Source organism: Bufo bufo, chromosome 1 (assembly GCF_905171765.1).
Source record: "Bufo bufo chromosome 1, aBufBuf1.1, whole genome shotgun sequence".
NCBI classification, from domain to species: domain Eukaryota; kingdom Metazoa; phylum Chordata; class Amphibia; order Anura; family Bufonidae; genus Bufo; species Bufo bufo.
In genome coordinates, this window is record NC_053389.1 from 837,220,650 (window position 1) to 837,242,542 (window position 21,893).

Consider the following 21,893-nt stretch of genomic DNA (forward strand, 5'->3'; position numbering starts at 1 on the left):
CCCCCAGGATACCCTCCCGAGATTCTTGCAAAACACCCTGGGGGTCAGTGAGACCGGTGACAGATTTATTTGCCAATCGCTCCCGGCAATTCTCAAAGGGATCAGGAGACCCTAAGGTCCCATAATCCCGTTCAAGAACCAGGGAGGTATACCTGCTGTACTGATACTGCCTTATCTCAGATTTCAGCCGGTCTATCCTTTGTTGGTCATCCCCTCCCGCCGAATATAGTGACTCCAATTCTTTCCGCAGCTTGAGATACTGGCCATACTTACTCTTGCCCTTTATAACTGACAGTCTCTTTAAGAGGGATCTGATCTCATCCTTGACATCCTCCCACCAGTCGGCCATATTGCCATAAAAGTCCACTCTCTCTAGCTGACTCTGTATAAGAGAGTGAACATGACTCTGAACAGAAGGGTCTTCTTGTGGCAAAACCAACCTCGCCACTGGGTTTTGGAGAGGACTGGCTGCTGGCCTCTTGCCCCTGGATTATGGGTCATATACTAACTTTTAAACCCCTGAACCGATTCAAGTGAATTTTGGATAGGTTTGTCCCCAAGTTATACTGTTTAAATTGATATAAGTTATATGTATGGCCAATGTAAACTCACAAAGTTGTAACAATTTATAATAAGTGTAACTTGTCAGCTTGGGAGGAAAATGCTGGGTGTGTTTCTATTGTGCCATTGTCCCATTGTGTGTTTAAAAGGGTGATGTCTGTCCTGTTGTCTGCGCATGTGTATTGGTGACTTCTTTTTGTCTTGAGAGATAATTGGATTACGCCTCGGGTGTCTCCAGGGGAGAGAGGAGGAAACCATGATGCATTGTGGGGATGTATTGTCTCTGTGTATCCTACAGTGCTGCATATCTGTCCTAGGTCACAAGTCTTCCTTCTGGTCCCCTAGGGGCGTGTACTTACATTGTATGTGTTGTAACATATTGATTGGCTGTATTTCAAACCCCTGTGGGCGGACCTGTATTTGCAACAACTGTAATAAAAACCAGGCTGGGTGTGCCAGCACCTCAGACCACTGCTTGACCCTCAACACGGAGCCTTGTCTCGTTATTGGGGGGATTCACTGTATGCTGTTAGAGGACCGATTGCCAGAAGTGTAAGATCCCTGTTCGTCTGCTAGCAGCTATTCGTGAGGTTCCAGTTTGGAGTGCTATTTTGTATCCAGTTCGGGACATTGGTGTTCTGCAGTAGCTGTGCCTGTCTCTCAGAAAGGGGCACATCGCCTGAACGGATTTTAACCCCTTGTCTGCTGAAACGGTCCGTTACATTGGTGGCAAGCAGCGGGATCGTTCCCACAGCCCAGAAGGACAGCTACAGAGAAACATCATTCCCTGGAATTACAATTTGAGGGCAACGCATGTCCCAGTACAGCGACCCTGACAGCACCAGAATGGAAACAGCAGTGGAGTACGATGAGGGTGTCATGGATGACCGAGATGCAGTCCGCAAAGGCATCTGGTACCAGGTACTGGGTATTGTGGAGTATATGCAGGACCAGAGACTCCCCACGGAAGACCAGCGGTTGCAGAAGCGAGTAGCCCTGCGGATGCCCTTCCTGGGAGAGCAGCCCCGGGAGGAATGGGTAAAGGAATTGGAACTCCTAGCATGGCGGGAGCTGTGGCTGGAAGATGCCTACCAGGCGCTCTGGTGGTATGGGGCACAGTACCTACCCAGGACAGCTGAGCATGACAAGCCGGAGGGAGAGGAGTTTGATGGTCCTGGCTTGTTATGGGAGACTTTTTCAGAGCTGGAGTTTGGGAGCCCTACACAAGCCCGGTTCCATGATCTCTTGGAATGGAGGGAGAGCAGGTATGACTAGGACGACACTCATGAGATTGAGCAGGACCTGGTCCACCTGGTGACCTGGGAGATGGAGCTGGAACAGGGCTACCAGCAGCTGTTCCACGCCAGTGAGAAGGCTCAGCAGGACAGTAAGGTGACAAACCCAGTCTCCATTCCCCAGCGGCAGTGTGAAGTGCAGGGAGAGGAGAGCAGCGTCCTCCCTCCCCAGCGGCAGGCTGAGTTACAGGGGGCAGAGGTAGTTGTTCCTGCCCCCCAGCAGCAGCATGATTTTTTGGGAATTGGGAGCACAGTCTCCATTCCCCAGTGGCAGGCGGAGTTACAGGGGGCAGAGACAGTCGGTCCTGTCCCCCAGCGGCAGAGTGTCCAGCAGGGAATAGAGAGCCCAGTCTCCTTTTCCCAGCAGCAGGACACTGTATTGGGAGCGGAGACGGTCGGTCGCCCTCCCCAGCGGCTGGAAGTATGTATGGGAGAGGAGCTTGTTACCACCTCTCCCCAGCGGCAGCTTAACGCACCAGGGGGAGACAGTAAGCCCCACAACAGTGCAGATGGGACCGTGGTCTCTGCACTTACAGCACAGGGGGTAGAGACAGTCGGTCTCCCCCTCCAACAACCAGACTCCAAGCCAGGGAGCAACACAGAGACCGAGAGTACCAGCTTCCAACATAACCTTGGTGGACTCACTGGACAGAGACAGGCTACCAAATGCAACAGGTCCAGTATTTGGTTGTGGGTGGGCTGCCAGACTAACTCAGGTACCGACCGGCGTGAGGTCAGGTATCTGGTTAGTCTTCCCTGGGGGGGGGAGATGTGTGGCAAAACCAACCTCGCCACTGGATTTTGGAGAGGACTGGCTGCTGGCCTCTTGCCCCTGGATTATGGGCCATATACTAACTTTTAAAACCCCTGAACCGATTCAAGTGAATTTTGGATAGGTTTGTCCCCAAGTTATACTGTTTAAATTGATGTAAGTTATATGTATGGCCAATGTAAACTCACAAAGTTGTAACAATTTATAATAAGTGTAACTTGTCAGCTTTGGAGGAAATGCTGGGTGTGTTTCTATTGTGCCATTGTCCCATTGTGTGTTTAAAAGGGTGATGTCTGTTCTGTTGTCTGCACATGTGTATTGGTGATTTCTCTTTGTCTTGAGAGATAATTGGATTACCCTCTACCTGTCCCAGAACACTTTGTGACACCCAAACAGAAATATAAGGCCAGATGGTCTGAATAAGGAACGATCTTCTCATCTTTCTCACCAATGGTCTCTGTAGGACTCACCAGAGCTAAATCTATCCGACTTCTTCTTTCACCACAAATATAAGTAAATTTGGGTTTCCGACCACCCTGCACAAACACATCTGACAACCCGGCCTGTTGAATAATTCTGTTTAAGACCTTGGAGTCTCTGGTAAGAGGCCTATTAGAAGTCCTGTCACAAGATGTCCTGGTGGCATTAAAATCTCCAGCCATGATGACAGGGATAGATGTGAAGAGATATGGCTTCACTTCATTATAAAGGTTAACCCTTTCAGTCACTGTCTGCGAACCATAGATATTTATAAGACGGAGCCTCCTACCCCGAATAGTAACTTCCAGAATTAGGCACCTTCCCATCAATACCTCTGTCAACCTATGTATAGTTACATCATTGGTGTTAAAGAGGATAGAGACCCCGGCACTTGGTTCTACAGCCAGTGACCAAAAGGATGGACCAGACCGACATTCGGCTTCCCGTAAGAGTCCTAAAGTATTCAAACGTGTCTCTTGTAAGAAAAAGACATCAGCATCAAGAGACCTTAGATGTTCATAAACCACATGCCTGGTCCTCCTCACTCTGACACTGTTCACATTACTGGAGAACACTTTAAGGGTAAAGTCAGCCATCAAAGCAAAGCAAAGCACAAGTAGCAGAGATATTACCCCCATCATCATAGATCTAAGTCTGAGCCCACCTGCCGACCACCTGTCTCCATGTCTGATTCGGACAGACGTTTAGCTCGCGGGGGTTTCCTTTTTGTGGGGGGATCGCCCTCTTGGTCCTCATTAAATTCATCTACCACCCTCTTTAATCTCTCTCCATCTCTTCCTCAGCGTCTGACTCTGATAGGACACCGTACCTATTTGTAATAGTCATGACACCTGACCCGGGGTCTACTTTCTTTTTGGAAGGTTTTTGGACAGTGGTCCATTCCCCTCAGGCTTACAGCTGGTCTTGTCCTTCTTCCGTCTCCTCTGTGGATTTATTGATGCAGGGGCAGAAGACGACGTGCCCACAACCTGCTCAGTGACCTCCCCATTCCCCTCAGTGGCTCTTGGCTGGGACTGGTCAGACACTATGTCTCCCATGTTGTGCTGAGGCTCGGGCGGTGTCACTGCTGACCCTGACAACAGCGTCTCCTCCTCTAGGTCATCTGCCACTTCCAGCAAGTCCTCATCAGGGAAGTCCTTACAAACATTATGCCAGGCGTCTGGACAGTCCCTGTGGGAGTGACCGATCCTACCACAGAGGTTGCACCGGATGTTCTGGCAGGTGGCGCTGACATGGCCGATCTCCCCGCATAAGTTACATTTTACCAGGGTGCACACACTCGCAATATGACCGGCCTTTCCGCATTTAAAACATTTTCTAGGCTGACCCGCATAGAAGCATACCCCTTTCTCCCGGCCAATAAAGAATGAGTTGGGCAGATGTTGGGTGATGTTGTTAACCTGCCGTAACTTTACCAGGACCTTCCACCCCCCAGTCCATATGCCATCCTCGTCCCTGGTCTTGGTCAGATCTGACATTAGGTCACAGTGTCTTTTTAGCCACACAACAATATCCTGGTGTGGTACCGACTCGTTCCAGAATATTATGGTGACGTTTGCTGTGTCCGGTCTAGAGATGGGGATGAGGCTGAACTTATTCCAGCCATCAGCATCTCTCACCCGGGCGAAATGAGCCCAGAAGCGGTCCAGGTCAGACATGAGTTTAAAGCTGACGTCATACCCCTGCCTGTCAGGAAGGTTTATCACTGCCAGGATGTTAGATGGCAGGAAACCCATTTGGTGGCACAGAAGTTCACGGACCACAAACCTCCTGTCAGGCAACTCTCCTTGGCCCCTCTATGCCTGAACCTGACCACGTTCCTCCTCTTAAAAGCCTGACCTGTATAGTTCACATTAGACCTGAAGGATGGTGACCCACGGCTCCAGGCATTACCAGAGGAGACACCACCAGTTCCACCCTCCTGCTGTACTTGGGGGCGCTGTGGTGGCTGCTGACCGCCTGCACTATGGGGGTCTGACACTTCTGGTGTAACTAAAGGGGGGAAGTGCTGTGCATCAGACTGTACAGCCCCCTCCCCACCATCATCCATAATACTCTGCGGGTCACAAGCCTCTGAAGGCTGATCTAATGGTGGACCTGACTCCAGAGATGACCCCAAATCCCACACACACTGTGAAGCGCTCCCCCCTGCAGAAACATCATCAGTAACATCACATACAGCCATATCAGTGCAGTCACTAGCAGTATGATCCTGCTCTACAGAGCCCCGACAGTCCTGCTGAGCCATGACCTGTGAGCTCTCTGCCGCACTGCTGCCTTCAGGCAAGAGTCCACAGTCCTGCTGCTCTCTACTGCCCCCCAGGGCTTGTGGTGACTGCACTGCTACTGCAGAGTTACCTTCAGGCGAGAGCCCACAGTCCTGCTGCTCTCTACTGCCCCCTAGGGCTTGTGGTGACTGCACTGCTACTGCAGAGTTACCTTCAGGCGAGAGTCCACAGTCCTGCTGCTCTCTACTGCCCCCCAGGGCTTCTGGTGACTGCACTGCTACTGCAGAGTTACCTTCAGGCGAGAGTCCACAGGCCTGCTGCTCTCTACTGCCCCCCAGGGCTTGTGGTGACTGCACTGCTACTGCAGAGTCACCTTCAGGCGAGAGTCCACAGTCCTGCTGCTCTCTACTGCCCCCCAGGGCTTGTGGTGACTGCACTGCTACTGCAGAGTTACCTTCAGGCGAGAGCCCACAGTCCTGCTGCTCTCTACTGCCCCCCAGGGCTTGTGGTGACTGCACTGCTACTGCAGAGTCACCTTCAGGCGAGAGTCCACAGTCCTGCTGCTCTCTACTGCCCCCCAGGGCTTGTGGTGACTGCACTGCTACTGCAGAGTTACCTTCAGACGAGAGCCCACAGTCCTGCTGCTCTCTACTGCCCCCCAGGGCTTTGTGGTGACTGCACTGCTACTGCAGAGTCACCTTCAGGCGAGAGTCCACAGTCCTGCTGCTCTCTACTGCCCCCCAGGGCTTGTGGTGACTGCACTGCTACCGCAGAGTTACCTTCAGGCGAGAGTCCACAGTCCTGCTGCTCTCTACTGCCCCCCAGGGCTTGTGGTGACTGCTCTGCTACTGCAGAGTTACCTTCAGGCAAGAGTCCACAGTCCTGCTGCTCTCTACTGCCCCCCAGGGCTTGTGGTGACTGCACTGCTACTGCAGAGTTACCTTCAGGCGAGAGTCCACAGTCCTGCTGCTCTCTACTGCCCCCCAGGGCTTGTGGTGACTGCACTGCTACTGCAGAGTTACCTTCAGGCGAGAGTCCACAGTCCTGCTGCTCTCTACTGCCCCCCCAGGGCTTGTGGTGACTGCACTGCTACTGCAGAGTTACCTTCAGACGAGAGTCCACAGTCCTGCTGCTCTCTACTGCCCCCCAGGGCTTGTGGTGACTGCACTGCTACTGCAGAGTCACCTTCAGGCGAGAGCCCACAGTCCTGCTGCTCTCTACTGCCCCCCAGGGCTTGTGGTGACTGCACTGCTACTGCAGAGTTACCTTCAGGCGAGAGTCCACAGTCCTGCTGCTCTCTACTGCCCCCCCAGGGCTTGTGGTGACTGCACTGCTACTGCAGAGTTACCTTCAGGCGAGAGCCCACAGTCCTGCTGCTCTCTACTGCCCCCCAGGGCTTGTGGTGACTGCACTGCTACTGCAGAGTTACCTTCAGGCGAGAGTCCACAGTCCTGCTGCTCTCTACTGCCCCCCAGGGCTTGTGGTGACTGCACTGCTACTGCAGAGTTACCTTCAGGCGAGAGTCCACAGTCCTGCTGCTCTCTACTGCCCCCCAGGGCTTGTGGTGACTGCACCGCTACTGCAGTCACCTTCAGGCGAGAGTCCACAGTCCTGCTGCTCTCTACTGCCCCCCAGGGCTTGTGGTGACTGCACTGCTACTGCAGAGTTACCTTCAGACGAGAGTCCACAGTCCTGCTGCTCTCTACTGCCCCCCAGGGCTCGTGGTGACTGCACTGCTACTGCAGAGTCACCTTCAGGCGAGAGTCCACAGTCCTGCTGCTCTCTACTGCCCCCCAGGGCTTGTGGTGACTGCTCTGCTACTGCAGAAATACCTTCAGGCGAGAGTCCACAGTCCTGCTGCTCTCTACTGCCCCCCAGGGCTTGTGGTGACTGCACTGCTACTGCAGAGTTACCTTCAGGCGAGAGTCCACAGTCCTGCTGCTCTCTACTGCCCCCCAGGGATTGTGGTGACTGCACTGCTACTGCAGAGTCACCTTCAGGCGAGAGTCCACAGTCCTGCTGCTCTCTACTGCCCCCCAGGGCTCGTGGTGACTGCACTGCTACTGCAGAGTTACCTTCAGGCGAGAGTCCACAGTCCTGCTGCTCTCTACTGCCCCCCAGGGCTTGTGGTGACTGCACTGCTACTGCAGAGTTACCTTCAGGCGAGAGTCCACAGTCCTGCTGCTCTCTACTGCCCCCCAGGGCTTGTGGTGACTGCACTGCTACTGCAGAGTTACCTTCAGGCGAGAGTCCACAGTCTGCTGCTCTCTACTGCCCCCAGGGCTAGTGGTGACTGCACTGCTACTGCAGAGTCACCTTCAGGCGAGAGCCCACAGTCCTGCTGCTCTCTACTGCCCCCCAGGGCTTGTGGTGACTGCACTGCTACTGCAGAGTCACCTTCAGGCGAGAGTCCACAGTCCTGCTGCTCTATACTGCCCCCCAGGGCTTGTGGTGACTGCACTGCTACCGCAGAGTTACCTTCAGGCGAGAGTCCACAGTCCTGCTGCTCTCTACTGCCCCCCAGGGCTTGTGGTGACTGCACTGCTACTGCAGAGTTACCTTCAGGCGAGAGTCCACAGTCCTGCTGCTCTCTACTGCCCCCCAGGGCTAGTGGTGACTGCACTGCTACTGCAGAGTTACCTTCATGCGAGAGTCCACAGTCCTGCTGCTCTCTACTGCCCCCAGGGCTTGTGGTGACTGCACTGCTACTGCAGAGTTACCTTCAGGCGAGAGTCCACAGTCCTGCTGCTCTCTACTGCCCCCCAGGGCTCGTGGTGACTGCACTGCTACTGCAGAGTCACCTTCAGGCGAGAGTCCACAGTCCTGCTGCTCTCTACTGCCCCCCAGGGCTTGTGGTGACTGCACTGCTACTGCAGAGTTACCTTCTGGTTGGAGTCCACAGTCCTGCTGCTCTCTACTGCCCCCCAGGGCTTGTGGTGACTGCACTGCTACTGCAGAGTTACCTTCAGGCGAGAGTCCACAGTCCTGCTGCTCTCTACTGCCCCCCAGGGCTTGTGGTGACTGCACTGCTACTGCAGAGTTACCTTCAGGCGAGAGCCCACAGTCCTGCTGCTCTCTACTGCCCCCCCAGGGCTCGTGGTGACTGCACTGCTACTGCAGAGTCACATTCAGGCGAGAGTCCACAGTCCTGCTGCTCTCTACTGCCCCCCAGGGCTTGTGGTGAATGCTCTGCTACTGCAGAGTCACCTTCAGGCGAGAGTCCACAGTCCTGCTGCTCTCTACTGCCCCCAGGGCTTGTGGTGACTGCACTGCTACTGCAGAGTTACCTTCAGGCGAGAGTCCACAGTCCTGCTGCTCTCTACTGCCCCCCAGGGCTTGTGGTGACTGCACTGCTACTGCAGAGTTACCTTCAGGCGAGAGCCCACAGTCCTGCTGCTCTCTACTGCCCCCCAGGGCTCGTGGTGACTGCACTGCCACTACAGAGTTACCTTCAGGCGAGAGTCCACAGTCCTGCTGCTCTCTCCTGCCCCCCAGAGCTTGTGGTGACTGCACTGCTACTGCAGAGTTACTTCAGGCGAGAGTCCACAGTCCTGCTGCTCTCTACTGCCCCCCAGGGCTTGTGGTGACTGCACTGCTACTGCAGAGTTACCTTCTGGCGAGAGTCCACAGTCCTGCTGCTCCTCTCTGCCCCCCAGGCTTGTGGTGATTGCACTGCTACTGCAGAGTTACCTTCAGGCGAGAGTCCACAGTCCTGCTGCTCTACTGCCCCCCAGGCTTGTGGTGACTGCACCGCTACTGCAGAGTCACCTTCAGGCGAGAGTCCACAGTCCTGCTGCTCTCTACTGCCCCCCAGGGCTTGTGTGACTGCACTGCTACTGCAGAGTTACCTTCAGGCGAGAGTCCACAGTCCTGCTGCTCTCTACTGCCCCCCAGGGCTTGTGGTGACTGCACTGCTACTGCAGAGTTACCTTCAGGCAAGAGTCCACAGTCCTGCTGCTCTCTACTGCCCCCCAGGGCTTGTGGTGACTGCACTGCTACTGCAGAGTTACCTTCAGGCGAGAGTCCACAGTCCCTGCTGCTCTTTACTGCCCCCCAGGGCTTGTTGTGACTGCACTGCTACTGCAGAGTCACCTTCAGGCGAGAGTCCACAGTCCTGCTGCTCTCTACTGCCTCCCAGGGCTTGTGGTGACTGCACTGCTGCCTTCAGGCGAGAGTCCCCAGTCCTGCTGCTCTCTACTGCCCCCCAGGGCTTGTGGTGACTGCACTGCTACTGCAGAGTTACCTTCAGGCGAGAGTCCACAGTCCTGCTGCTCTCTACTGCCCCCCAGGGCTTGTGGTGACTGCACTGCTACTGCAGAGTTACCTTCAGGCGAGAGTCCACAGTCCTGCTGCTCTCTACTGCCCCCCAGGGCTTCTGGTGACTGCACTGCTACTGCAGAGTCACCTTCAGGTGAGAGTCCACAGTCCTGCTGCTCTCTACTGCCCCCCAGGGCTTGTGGTGACTGCACTGCTACTGCAGAGTTACCTTCAGGCGAGAGCCCACAGCCCTGCTGCTCTCTACTGCCCCCCAGGGCTCGTGGTGACTGCACTGCCACTGCAGAGTTACCTTCAGGCGAGAGTCCACAGTCCTGCTGCTCTTTACTGCCCCCCAGGGCTTGTGGTGACTGCACCGCTACTGCAGAGTCACCTCAGGCGAGAGTCCACAGTCCTGCTGCTCTCTACTGCCCCCCAGGGCTTGTGGTGACTGCACTGCTACTGCAGAGTTACCCTTCAGGCGAGAGTCCACAGTCCTGCTGCTCTCTACTGCCCCCCAGAGCTTGTGGTGACTGCACTGCTACTGCAGAGTTACCTTCAGGCGAGAGCCCACAGTCCTGCTGCTCTCTACTGCCCCCCAGGGCTTGTGGTGACTGCACTGCTACTGCAGAGTTACCTTCAGGCGAGAGTCCACAGTCCTGCTGCTCTCTACTGCCCCCCAGGGCTTGTGGTGACTGCACCGCTACTGCAGAGTCACCTTCAGGCGAGAGTCCACAGTCCTGCTGCTCTCTACTGCCCCCCAGGGCTTGTGGTGACTGCACTGCTACTGCAGAGTTACCTTCAGGCGAGAGTCCACAGTCCTGCTGCTCTCTACTGCCCCCCAGGGCTTGTGGTGACTGCACTGCTACTGCAGAGTTACCTTCAGGGCAAGAGTCCACAGTCCTGCTGCTCTCTACTGCCCCCCAGGGCTTGTGGTGACTGCACTGCTACTGCAGAGTTACCTTCAGGCGAGAGTCCACAGTCCTGCTGCTCTTTACTGCCCCCCAGGGCTTGTTGTGACTGCACTGCTACTGCAGAGTCACCTTCAGGCGAGAGTCCACAGTCCTGCTGCTCTCTACTGCCTCCCAGGGCTTGTGGTGACTGCACTGCTGCCTTCAGGCGAGAGTCCCCCAGTCCTGCTGCTCTCTACTGCCCCCCAGGGCTTGTGGTGACTGCACTGCTACGCAGAGTTACCTTCAGGCGAGAGTCCACAGTCCTGCTGCTCTCTACTGCCCCCCAGGGCTTGTGGTGACTGCACTGCTACTGCAGAGTTACCTTCAGGCGAGAGTCCACAGTCCTGCTGCTCTCTTACTGCCCCCCAGGGCTTCTGGTGACTGCACTGCTACTGCAGAGTCACCTTCAGGTGAGAGTCCACAGTCCTGCTGCTCTCTACTGCCCCCAGGGCTTGTGGTGACTGCACTGCTACTGCAGAGTTACCTTCAGACGAGAGTCCACAGTCCTGCTGCTCTCTACTGCCCCCCAGGGCTCGTGGTGACTGCACTGCTACTGCAGAGTCACCTTCAGGCGAGAGTCCACAGTCCTGCTGCTCTCTACTGCCCCCCAGGGATTGTGGTGACTGCTCTGCTACTGCAGAAATACCTTCAGGCGAGAGTCCACAGTCCTGCTGCCTCGACTGCCCCCCCAGGGCTTGTGGTGACTGCACTGCTACTGCAGAGTTACCTTCAGGCGGAGATGTCCCACAGTCCTGCTGCTTCTCTACTGCCCCCCAGGGATGTGGTGACTGCACTGCTACTGCAGAGTCACCTTCAGGCGAGAGTCCACAGTCCTGCTGCTCTCTACCTGCGCCCCCAGGGCTCGTGGTGACTGCACTGCTACTGCAGAGTTACCTTCAGGCGAGAGGTCCACAGTCCTGCTGCTCTCTTACTGCCCCCCAGGGCTTGTGGTGACTGCACTGCTACTGCAGAGTTACCTTCAGGCGAGAGTCCACAGTCCTGCTGCTCTCTACTGCCCCCCAGGGCTTGTGGTGACTGCACTGCTACTGCAGAGTTACCTTCAGTTCAGGCGAGAGTCCACAGTCCTGCTGCTCTCTACTGCCCCCCAGGGCTAGTGGTGACTGCACTGCTACGCAGAGTCACCTTCAGGGCGAGAGCCCACAGTCCTGCTGCTCTCTACTGCCCCCCAGGGCTTGTGTGACTGCACTGCTACTGCAGAGTCACCTTCAGGCGAGAGTCCACAGTCCTGCTGCTCTATACTGCCCCCCAGGGCTTGTGGTGACTGCACTGCTACCGCAGAGTTACCTTCAGGCGAGAGTCCACAGTCCTGCTGCTCTCTACTGCCCCCCAGGGCTTGTGGTGACTGCACTGCTACTGCAGAGTTACCCTTCAGGCGAGAGTCCACAGTCCTGCTGCTCTCTACTGCCCCCCAGGGCTAGTGGTGACTGCACTGCTACTGCAGAGTTACCTTCATGCGAGAGTCCACAGTCCTGCTGCTCTCTACTGCCCCCCAGGGCTTGTGGTGACTGCACTGCTACTGCAGAGTTACCTCAGGCGAGAGTCCACAGTCCTGCTGCTCTCTACTGCCCCCCAGGGCTCGTGGTGACTGCACTGCTACTGCAGAGTCACCTTCAGGCGAGAGTCCACAGTCCTGCTGCTCTCTACTGCCCCCCAGGGCTTGTGGTGACTGCACTGCTACTGCAGAGTTACCTTCTGGTTGGAGTCCACAGTCCTGCTGCTCTCTACTGCCCCCCAGGGCTTGTGGTGACTGCACTGCTACTGCAGAGTTACCTTCAGGCGAGAGTCCACAGTCCTGCTGCTCTCTACTGCCCCCCAGGGCTTGTGGTGACTGCACTGCTACTGCAGAGTTACCTTCAGGCGAGAGCCCACAGTCCTGCTGCTCTCTACTGCCCCCCAGGGCTCGTGGTGACTGCACTGCTACTGCAGAGTCACATTCAGGCGAGAGTCCACAGTCCTGCTGCTCTCTACTGCCCCCCAGGGCTTGTGGTGAATGCTCTGCTACTGCAGAGTCACCTTCAGGCGAGAGTCCACAGTCCTGCTGCTCTCTACTGCCCCCCAGGGCTTGTGGTGACTGCACTGCTACTGCAGAGTTACCTTCAGGCGAGAGTCCACAGTCCTGCTGCTCTCTACTGCCCCCCAGGGCTTGTGGTGACTGCACTGCTACTGCAGAGTTACCTTCAGGCGAGAGCCCACAGTCCTGCTGCTCTCTACTGCCCCCCAGGGCTCGTGGTGACTGCACTGCCACTACAGAGTTACCTTCAGGCGAGAGTCCACAGTCCTGCTGCTCTCTCCTGCCCCCCAGAGCTTGTGGTGACTGCACTGCTACTGCAGAGTTACCTTCAGGCGAGAGTCCACAGTCCTGCTGCTCTCTACTGCCCCCCAGGGCTTGTGGTGACTGCACTGCTACTGCAGAGTTACCTTCTGGCGAGAGTCCACAGTCCTGCTGCTCTCTACTGCCCCCCAGGGCTTGTGGTGATTGCACTGCTACTGCAGAGTTACCTTCAGGCGAGAGTCCACAGTCCTGCTGCTCTCTACTGCCCCCCAGGGCTTGTGGTGACTGCACCGCTACTGCAGAGTCACCTTCAGGCGAGAGTCCACAGTCCTGCTGCTCTCTACTGCCCCCCAGGGCTTGTGGTGACTGCACTGCTACTGCAGAGTTACCTTCAGGCGAGAGTCCACAGTCCTGCTGCTCTCTACTGCCCCCCAGGGCTTGTGGTGACTGCACTGCTACTGCAGAGTTACCTTCAGGCAAGAGTCCACAGTCCTGCTGCTCTCTACTGCCCCCCAGGGCTTGTGGTGACTGCACTGCTACTGCAGAGTTACCTTCAGGCGAGAGTCCACAGTCCTGCTGCTCTTTACTGCCCCCAGGGCTTGTTGTGACTGCACTGCTACTGCAGAGTCACCTTCAGGCGAGAGTCCACAGTCTGCTGCTCTCTACTGCCTCCCAGGGCTTGTGGTGACTGCACTGCTGCCTTCAGCGAGAGTCCCCAGTCCTGCTGCTCTCTACTGCCCCCCAGGGCTTGTGGTGACTGCACTGCTACTGCAGAGTTACCTTCAGGCGAGAGTCCACAGTCCTGCTGCTCTCTACTGCCCCCCAGGGCTTGTGGTGACTGCACTGCTACTGCAGAGTTACCTTCAGGCGAGAGCCCACAGTCCTGCTGCTCTCTACTGCCCCCCAGGGCTTCTGGTGACTGCACTGCTACTGCAGAGTCACCTTCAGGTGAGAGTCCACAGTCCTGCTGCTCTCTACTGCCCCCCAGGGCTTGTGGTGACTGCACTGCTACTGCAGAGTTACCTTCAGGCGAGAGCCCACAGTCCTGCTGCTCTCTACTGCCCCCCAGGGCTCGTGGTGACTGCACTGCCACTGCAGAGTTACCTTCAGGCGAGAGTCCACAGTCCTGCTGCTCTCTACTGCCCCCCAGGGCTTGTGGTGACTGCACCGCTACTGCAGAGTCACCTTCAGGCGAGAGTCCACAGTCCTGCTGCTCTCTACTGCCCCCCAGGGCTTGTGGTGACTGCACTGCTACTGCAGAGTTACCTTCAGGCGAGAGTCCACAGTCCTGCTGCTCTCTACTGCCCCCCAGAGCTTGTGGTGACTGCACTGCTACTGCAGAGTTACCTTCAGGCGAGAGCCCACAGTCCTGCTGCTCTCTACTGCCCCCCAGGGCTTGTGGTGACTGCACTGCTACTGCAGAGTTACCTTCAGGCGAGAGTCCACAGTCCTGCTGCTCTCTACTGCCCCCCAGGGCTTGTGGTGACTACACTGCTACTGCAGAGTTACCTTCAGACGAGAGTCCACAGTCCTGCTGCTCTCTACTGCCCCCCAGGGCTTGTGGTGACTGCTCTGCTACTGCAGAGTTACCTTCAGGCGAGAGCCCACAGTCCTGCTGCTCTCTACTGCCCCCCAGGGCTTGTGGTGACTGCACTGCTACTGCAGAGTTACCTTCAGGCGAGAGTCCACAGTCCTGCTGCTCTCTACTGCCCCCCAGGGCTTGTGGTGACTGCACTGCTACTGCAAGTTACCTTCAGGCGAGAGTCCACAGTCCTGCTGCTCTCTACTTGCCCCCCAGGGCTTGTGGTGACTGCACTGCTACTGCAGAGTCACCTTCAGGCGAGAGTCCACAGTCCTGCTGCTCTCTACTGCCCCCCAGGGCTTGTGGTGACTGCACTGCTACTGCAGAGTTACCTTCAGGCGAGAGTCCACAGTCCTGCTGCTCTCTACTGCCCCCCAGGGCTTGTGGTGACTGCACTGCTACTGCAGAGTTACCTTCTGGTTGGAGTCCACAGTCCTGCTGCTCTCTACTGCCCCCCAGGGCTTGTGGTGACTGCACTGCTACTGCAGAGTTACCTTCAGGCGAGAGTCCACAGTCCTGCTGCTCTCTACTGCCCCCCAGGGCTAGTGGTGACTGCACTGCTACTGCAGAGTTACCTTCAGGCGAGAGTCCACAGTCCTGCTGCTCTCTACTGCCCCCCAGGGCTTGTGGTGACTGCACTGCTACTGCAGAGTTACCTTCAGGCGAGAGTCCACAGTCCTGCTGCTCTCTACTGCCCCCCAGGGCTTGTGGTGACTGCACTGCTACTGCAGAGTCACCTTCAGGCGAGAGTCCACAGTCCTGCTGCTCTCTACTGCCCCCCAGGGCTTGTGGTGACTGCACTGCTACTGCAGAGTCACCTTCAGGCGAGAGTCCACAGTCCTGCTGCTCTCTACTGCCCCCCAGGGCTTGTGGTGACTGCACTGCTACTGCAGAGTTACCTTCAGGCGAGAGCCCACAGTCCTGCTGCTCTCTACTGCCCCCCAGGGCTTGTGGTGACTGCACTGCTACCGCAGAGTCACCTTCAGGCGAGAGTCCACAGTCCTGCTGCTCTCTACTGCCCCCCCCAGGGCTTGTGGTGACTGCACTGCTACTGCAGAGTCACCTTCAGGCGAGAGTCCACAGTCCTGCTGCTCTCTACTGCCCCCCAGGGCTTGTGGTGACTGCACTGCTACTGCAGAGTTACCTTCTGGTTTGAGTCCATAGTCCTGCTTCACAATACAAACCGCTGGGACTTGTGGTACCTTTTGAGGAGTCTCTGCAGGTCTTTGCTGTTGCTGGACACTTTCTCCCACTTCTCTGTACAAATTCCCTTTCTCAGAAGGGCAGCTGGCTGGTCTGAGGACTGGTCTTGCACAGGCCTGCTGGGTGTCATCTGGACAGGTTGGAGACTTGGGTTTAGATGGAGATGGTTCTGGCGCAGGTCTTCCCCCATGTCCCTCAAGTCTTTGCTGGTTCCTGAAGGATTCAGCGACTGGTCCCATCTGCTCCAGTACAGCCTCCATGTCCTGCACAGTGTCAGCGAGCTGCACAGCGAGGGAGCTCAGCTTCTTGTCATGGACGGCCTGATTGTTGGGGTTTGCTGCCTTTAGCTTATAGACACAATCTATCTGTTTCTGCAGCTGTAGTTTTGTTCTTTTTAATGTCTCCAGTCTCTTGACCAGAGCTGGGATCCGCTCGGCCAGACATAGTTCAGGTGCACGCTGAGTATTGGGGGGTTGTGTACTCACAGAATGGCTCCTTACAGGCGTCCCTCTGCTTGGTCCTTGCACTGGACTTGGTGCAGCCGTGGTCACTGCTGCGAGGTCACTATCTCCAGATTGGGGACTGGGCCCCTGGTTCTTCCCAGTGACTGCACTTGTGGCCCCATGAAGCCTTCCTTCAGTGGGTGACCACATTTCCAAACTGCCATTCAGGGACACCCGCCCCGGCCCCCCCGCACCCATGTCCACTCCCCAAAAAATATGATTTTTGATACTTTTAAAAAAAAATGAAGTCACTTAGTGACAGCGGCGTACTTTGTACTTACGCTGGCAAGTTCATTGCATCGAAGTTATGCTTGAGATTGCTATAAACATAACTGCCTGTGCATTGTTCAGTAATTTGTGATTGTGCCCTGCACACAATCACTGGCTACCTAAAACAGGTCATATTTTTAATGTGTTAGACATCTCTTAAGAAAATAGAAATAAGAAATAGAAAAAACAAACAGAACAAGTTGCAATAAATTAACAGATTTTTTTTATTGTTTTTTTTTTTTAATGAGCAAGAACTTTTAGAAACTAGGTATAAACTAGTAACCATATATAAAAAAACACAAACAAATCCACATATTTCTTAATGTGTAAAAAACAGATATATTACTATAAATATATTCTTGAAAATATATTATTAACAAAACAGTCAACTATAATATAGTAGTAAATACTGTATAATATTTCTGGAATATTAATGCTGTGTCTAATTCAGCTCACATGGCAATATGACCATAACCAAATCTTTCCATGTTGGACACCAGCTCAGTATCTTTTGTTTTCAACACTGTCTAAAAGTGTATTTCTTATCACTTCTTGCACATTGCAAGAGTTTTTTATTTTGTTTTACGAAGCTGTAAAAAGATTGACAGCCCATGTCAAAATTGATTTTAACCTGAAGTTCAGATTTTATTAGATCAATGCTGCATCTGTTTCTTGTGTCAGACCAGCACATTCCCATCATGCTGAAGACCCTTTCAACTGCTGCATTTGAGCATGGGATGCTAATGATGAATGAAACCACTTTCAAGAGGTTTGGCAGTTTTTCAGGTCCAGCCTTCATGAATATTGTTGACCATTTAACATCTGTGTTCAGATCATTATCCGCTTCAGTACTGGTCAAAAACTTTTGAAAGTGTGGACAAACACAAGTATATTCTTCATAAAGGTCGTCTATTGAAACAGAGTCTAAATTCAGAGCTTCAACTGATGCCACCAGATTGTCAAATGTAAGGTTCTCCTTCAAATTCAAGCATTGAATTTTAGACAAATAGTTTTTGTCTGAAAAATCAAACCACTGTTCTAAATACTGAACAGCTCTTTGATAAAATTTTAGGAATTCGGATTCAATTTTTTTTGCTTGTAGATGAAGTAGTTTTTTCAAAGATTTCCCAACTAGATATCCAAAAAAATGATCTATCTGTCGTTGGCTTAGTTTGTTCTTGACTGATGTCATGATCTCATATACATCAACTGCAATCAAGTCATTTCTCTCCAGTTTTAATATGGCTGTCTGAAAAATAGGCAAGCAGTTATGTAAAAACTGCAGATATAACTCAGGAACTGATGGCGTGTCCAGTTCTGTGGTCTCACCGTCTTCATCCACAATAAATTGCCATATTACTTTAGGTGTTTCGTCCTCACCAATACTTTGGAAGTAAGCTTTTACAGCTGGCCAATTTTTTAAAACTCTCTCGATTGCTGGATAAAGAGACAACCATCTTGTTGGTACATGGCGAAGAAGTTCTGACCACTCAAGGTCAACAAAGTCAAACCTTTCTTTTAGTGTGGCAACTCTCTTGGCTGATATTGAAAAATAATTGTATAATTTCAAAATTAGACTTTCCACATCAAAATTTAAGACATCTGAAGCTTTTTTAGCTGTATTGTGAAGTATGTGAGCAGGGCAGCCAGCTGGCAATATCCGCTGATTTGCAGCATGAAGCTTCTGGTACACACCGTTATGCTTACCAAAGTTTACACTTGCATTGTCAGCAGAATATGCAGACATCATATCCACAGATAAGCCATTTGTTGTAATCACATGTAAAATTTTCTCTGAAATTGCAGCAGCACTTTCCTCACCTTCATAAAAATCCAACAAGCTTGTTACAACTCCTTTGGAGGGCTGAAAGTAACGCAGAACTAAGGGGAAAAGTTTGGTGTGTCCATGGTTAGATGCATCTGATCCAACACTAAAATAAGCATAATTGTTTTTTAAATCTTTGACTACCATTTCCACACTGTAAGGAGCCAGCACATTTGTTACAATGGCTTCAGCTTTTGTACGACCACATGACATCTTAGTGGCTTTAGCAGAATCCTGAAATATAACAGGAAGTAGTTTCATGGTGCAGTCCAAAGATCTATATGAATGACTGTGGCACACGGAATGGTAAACCATTGATATTTCAGCTGCTATTATGTCATCTTGCATTGCCATATCCTTAGAGGGAATCATGAATTTGGAAAGCATCCCACTTTGTTTTGCAGCCCGATTGGCATTTTGTGACTTCGCTAGATATGTGGTTTTGATATCACCTTCACCACCATGACCAGTTCCAAACTCCCGCCTACACAGAGTACAATATGCTCTATGATAGTTACCAGTCACTGCTGTAATGCATGAATACGTAGTTTTCCATAAGTCTCGAAAACGGCACAATCGCTTTATCTTCTTTGATTTAGAAGTCGATGGCCCCTGTTCATCCCCACTGCTATCCATCTTAGCACCAGTTGCACGATGTGTGAATTATCTTATAGTAATGTATGAAATGGGCAAGCCAACTTGTAATACAAAGTATTTATCAACATGCCACAGAGCTCCACAGCCATAAAACTCTACAAGCTAGTCTTTCATTGAAAATGTATCTCACCTGATGTACTGATGGCCTATCTCATTTCTTGAGACACTAATGGCACACAAAGAAAATCGGGCGAACACCTTTGTCCAAGGAACGATTGTGCGATTTTCCAAAAGTGTGTATACAACTTTTGACAGCCGATTACGAACACAAATTTCCAAAGGGAAAAACGCCAAAATTACTCGTATGGGAACAGAATGGACCATTTTCGCATGAGAAATAGCAGATACAAAAGACTGCGCATGATCAGAAACAACAAATAACACGAGAATTTCCGTGCATTATTTCTATCCTCGGTTCCGACTTGCTGTAAAACATTGATGAAAACCGGCCGATCGTTTGTCAGATTTTCTCATAGTGTGTATAAGGCTTAACAAGCCAGAACTGTACAAAAAAAAAAAACCAAAGTACCCCTTTTTGGAAAGTAGACATTACAAGGTATTTAGTAAGAGGCATGGTCAGTTTTTTCAAGTTGTCATTTTTTATTTGCAAAATTAAGATTTTTTTTTGTTTTCACCAAATTGTCATATTCACAGGTTATTTCTCTAACACAGCATATGCATACTTGCAACTACACCCCAAAATACATTCTGCTACTCGTCCTGAGTATGGCGATATCACATATATGAGACTTTTACACAGCCTGGCCACATAAAGAGGCCCAACATGCAGGGAGCACCTCATTTCCTAACTACCTATTACACTTTGGAAGGCCCTGGAGCACCAGGACAATGGAAATGCCCAAAAAAAAAAAAAAAAAACATTTTGAAAAGAAAACACCCGAACATATATTCTATGAGACATGACGAGTCTTTTGAACCTGTCATTTTTTTTCACACGTTTTTGGAAAATGTGGAAAGAAACTTTTTAACCATGAGGCATCAGTGCAGTTATGTGTAGCCCACAGTGACAGTAATGCTGAAATGTTCATCTGTTCACTACAAATAATATGTGACGCAGGATCTGACAGTTACAGTTATTTAATGGATAGTAAAATCTCATGGACAAGAAAATATTTTAAACATAATTTTTAACAGGAATTTTTATAAGAAGAAAAAAAAGTCAAAATGTTTTTCAACAACTGAAATTTTTCAGCATGCTCTTAAAGTGGTTGCAAACCTATTTTTATAACATTATGCTACATGTAAGCCTATATTAAGACTTACATGTAAATACCCTGGATATCTCCTAAACCTGCACAGTTTAGGAGCTATCCCCCTGTGTGTGCATGTGCCAAAGCGATTGGCACATGCACACTGAAGCAATGGCACGTCGTGCTGTTGCTTCAGTTAGATGTGCTGTTACCGGCGGCTCACTTTAAATAATTTGACAAATAGGTCAGTTTTTTTTTTTTTTGTTTTTTTTTAACAAGAGACATGGCAATATGTTTAATTGCCAATTACCTGTACTGACCTGTAGATAAGCAGATAACACACGACCACCCCAGGTGGAATATTGGCAATTTCTCCTGTCGACCGGAATCTCCTCTGTACTTATCTGCCAGCTGGTAAGATCTTCTTGAGAGACATATATAAAGAGAGAGAAATACGGAAGGTGCTCAGTCTTTTTTATAAAATTTTCATGAGAGAAACACATGGTCTGCCATTGCTGACCTCTCCTCCTGAAAATGCTGTTAGTCTAGCATGGTGAGTCTCTGGCCTTGAAACATTCAGGCACTGAAAAGCAAGCATTTGTATCTGCGTATGTGTTTTGTGTCAGTGATTTATAAAGTAGTAGTTATAGAATAGATAAGGGTGAGCACTCAACAAATGGCACTTGGAAATTAAAAGTTTAATTAAACACTAAAATATTAAAATACAATAAAATAATATACTATTAGATGAAGGATAAAACGGTATAGACAATTTCATATATAAGCAATTTCATATAAACAGTTTCATATAAACAGTTGACATGTGTTCATAATTCGCATAAGTATGCATAAATACACATTAGGCCTATTCAGTATGCGTGACTTTTGATATAGGTTCAGTCAATAGCTTGAATAGGTGGTCCCATTCAGCTGTTTTCTTGGAACAGTTGAATAATCAGTTAATCAGCTCCAGTAATAATGTGTTGATATATATTATTATGTTCACTCCATGTCCTTGATAAGTGTTCCTATTCAATTGTCTCTTACAGCAATTGGTGCTGGATAATGGATAAAGGCACCTCCAGTGACGTCATTCAGTATCATATAAATTAGTTAGATTTGCCGTTTGCTGGTCTCCAATATAGTGCCGGCCTAGCCCGTATAAGGGCAGATTGCAGAGGTAGTAGATTCTTACCTACCTCGTATCTGATCTCCAATATAGTGCCGGCTTTATCGGTATAGAGGCAGATTGCAGGGGTAACAGGATCTTACCTTCCTCGTGTCTGTCCCAAACTTTCCTCTCATCCGGTGCGGGTGTCGCAGGATGCCGCTTGCCCGGGCTCTGCACGCTGCTTCGTGAACTCACCCACTTCTCGCGGGAATTGAGAATCTCTTCCGGGTTAGTCCGATCACGTGATCTATAGCAGCATAAACAAAGTAGCGGTCTTTTCCAGTTTATTATATATCTCGCATGGCCATGCAAATTATTGCGGAGGTATTTTCTTCTTTATAACAGCGATCCAGCCCAGACGCGTTCGGGAGCTCTGCTTCCCTTCATCCACTGATGAAGGGAAGCAGAGCTCCCGAAACGCGTCTGGGCTGGATCGCTGTTATAAAGAAGAAAATACCTCCGCAATAATTTGCATGGCCATGCGAGATATTTAATAACCTGGAAAAGACCGCTACTTTGTTTATGCTGCTATAGATCACGTGATCGGACTAACCCGGAAGAGATTCTCAATTCCCGCGAGAAGTGGGTGAGTTCACGAAGCAGCGTGCAGAGCC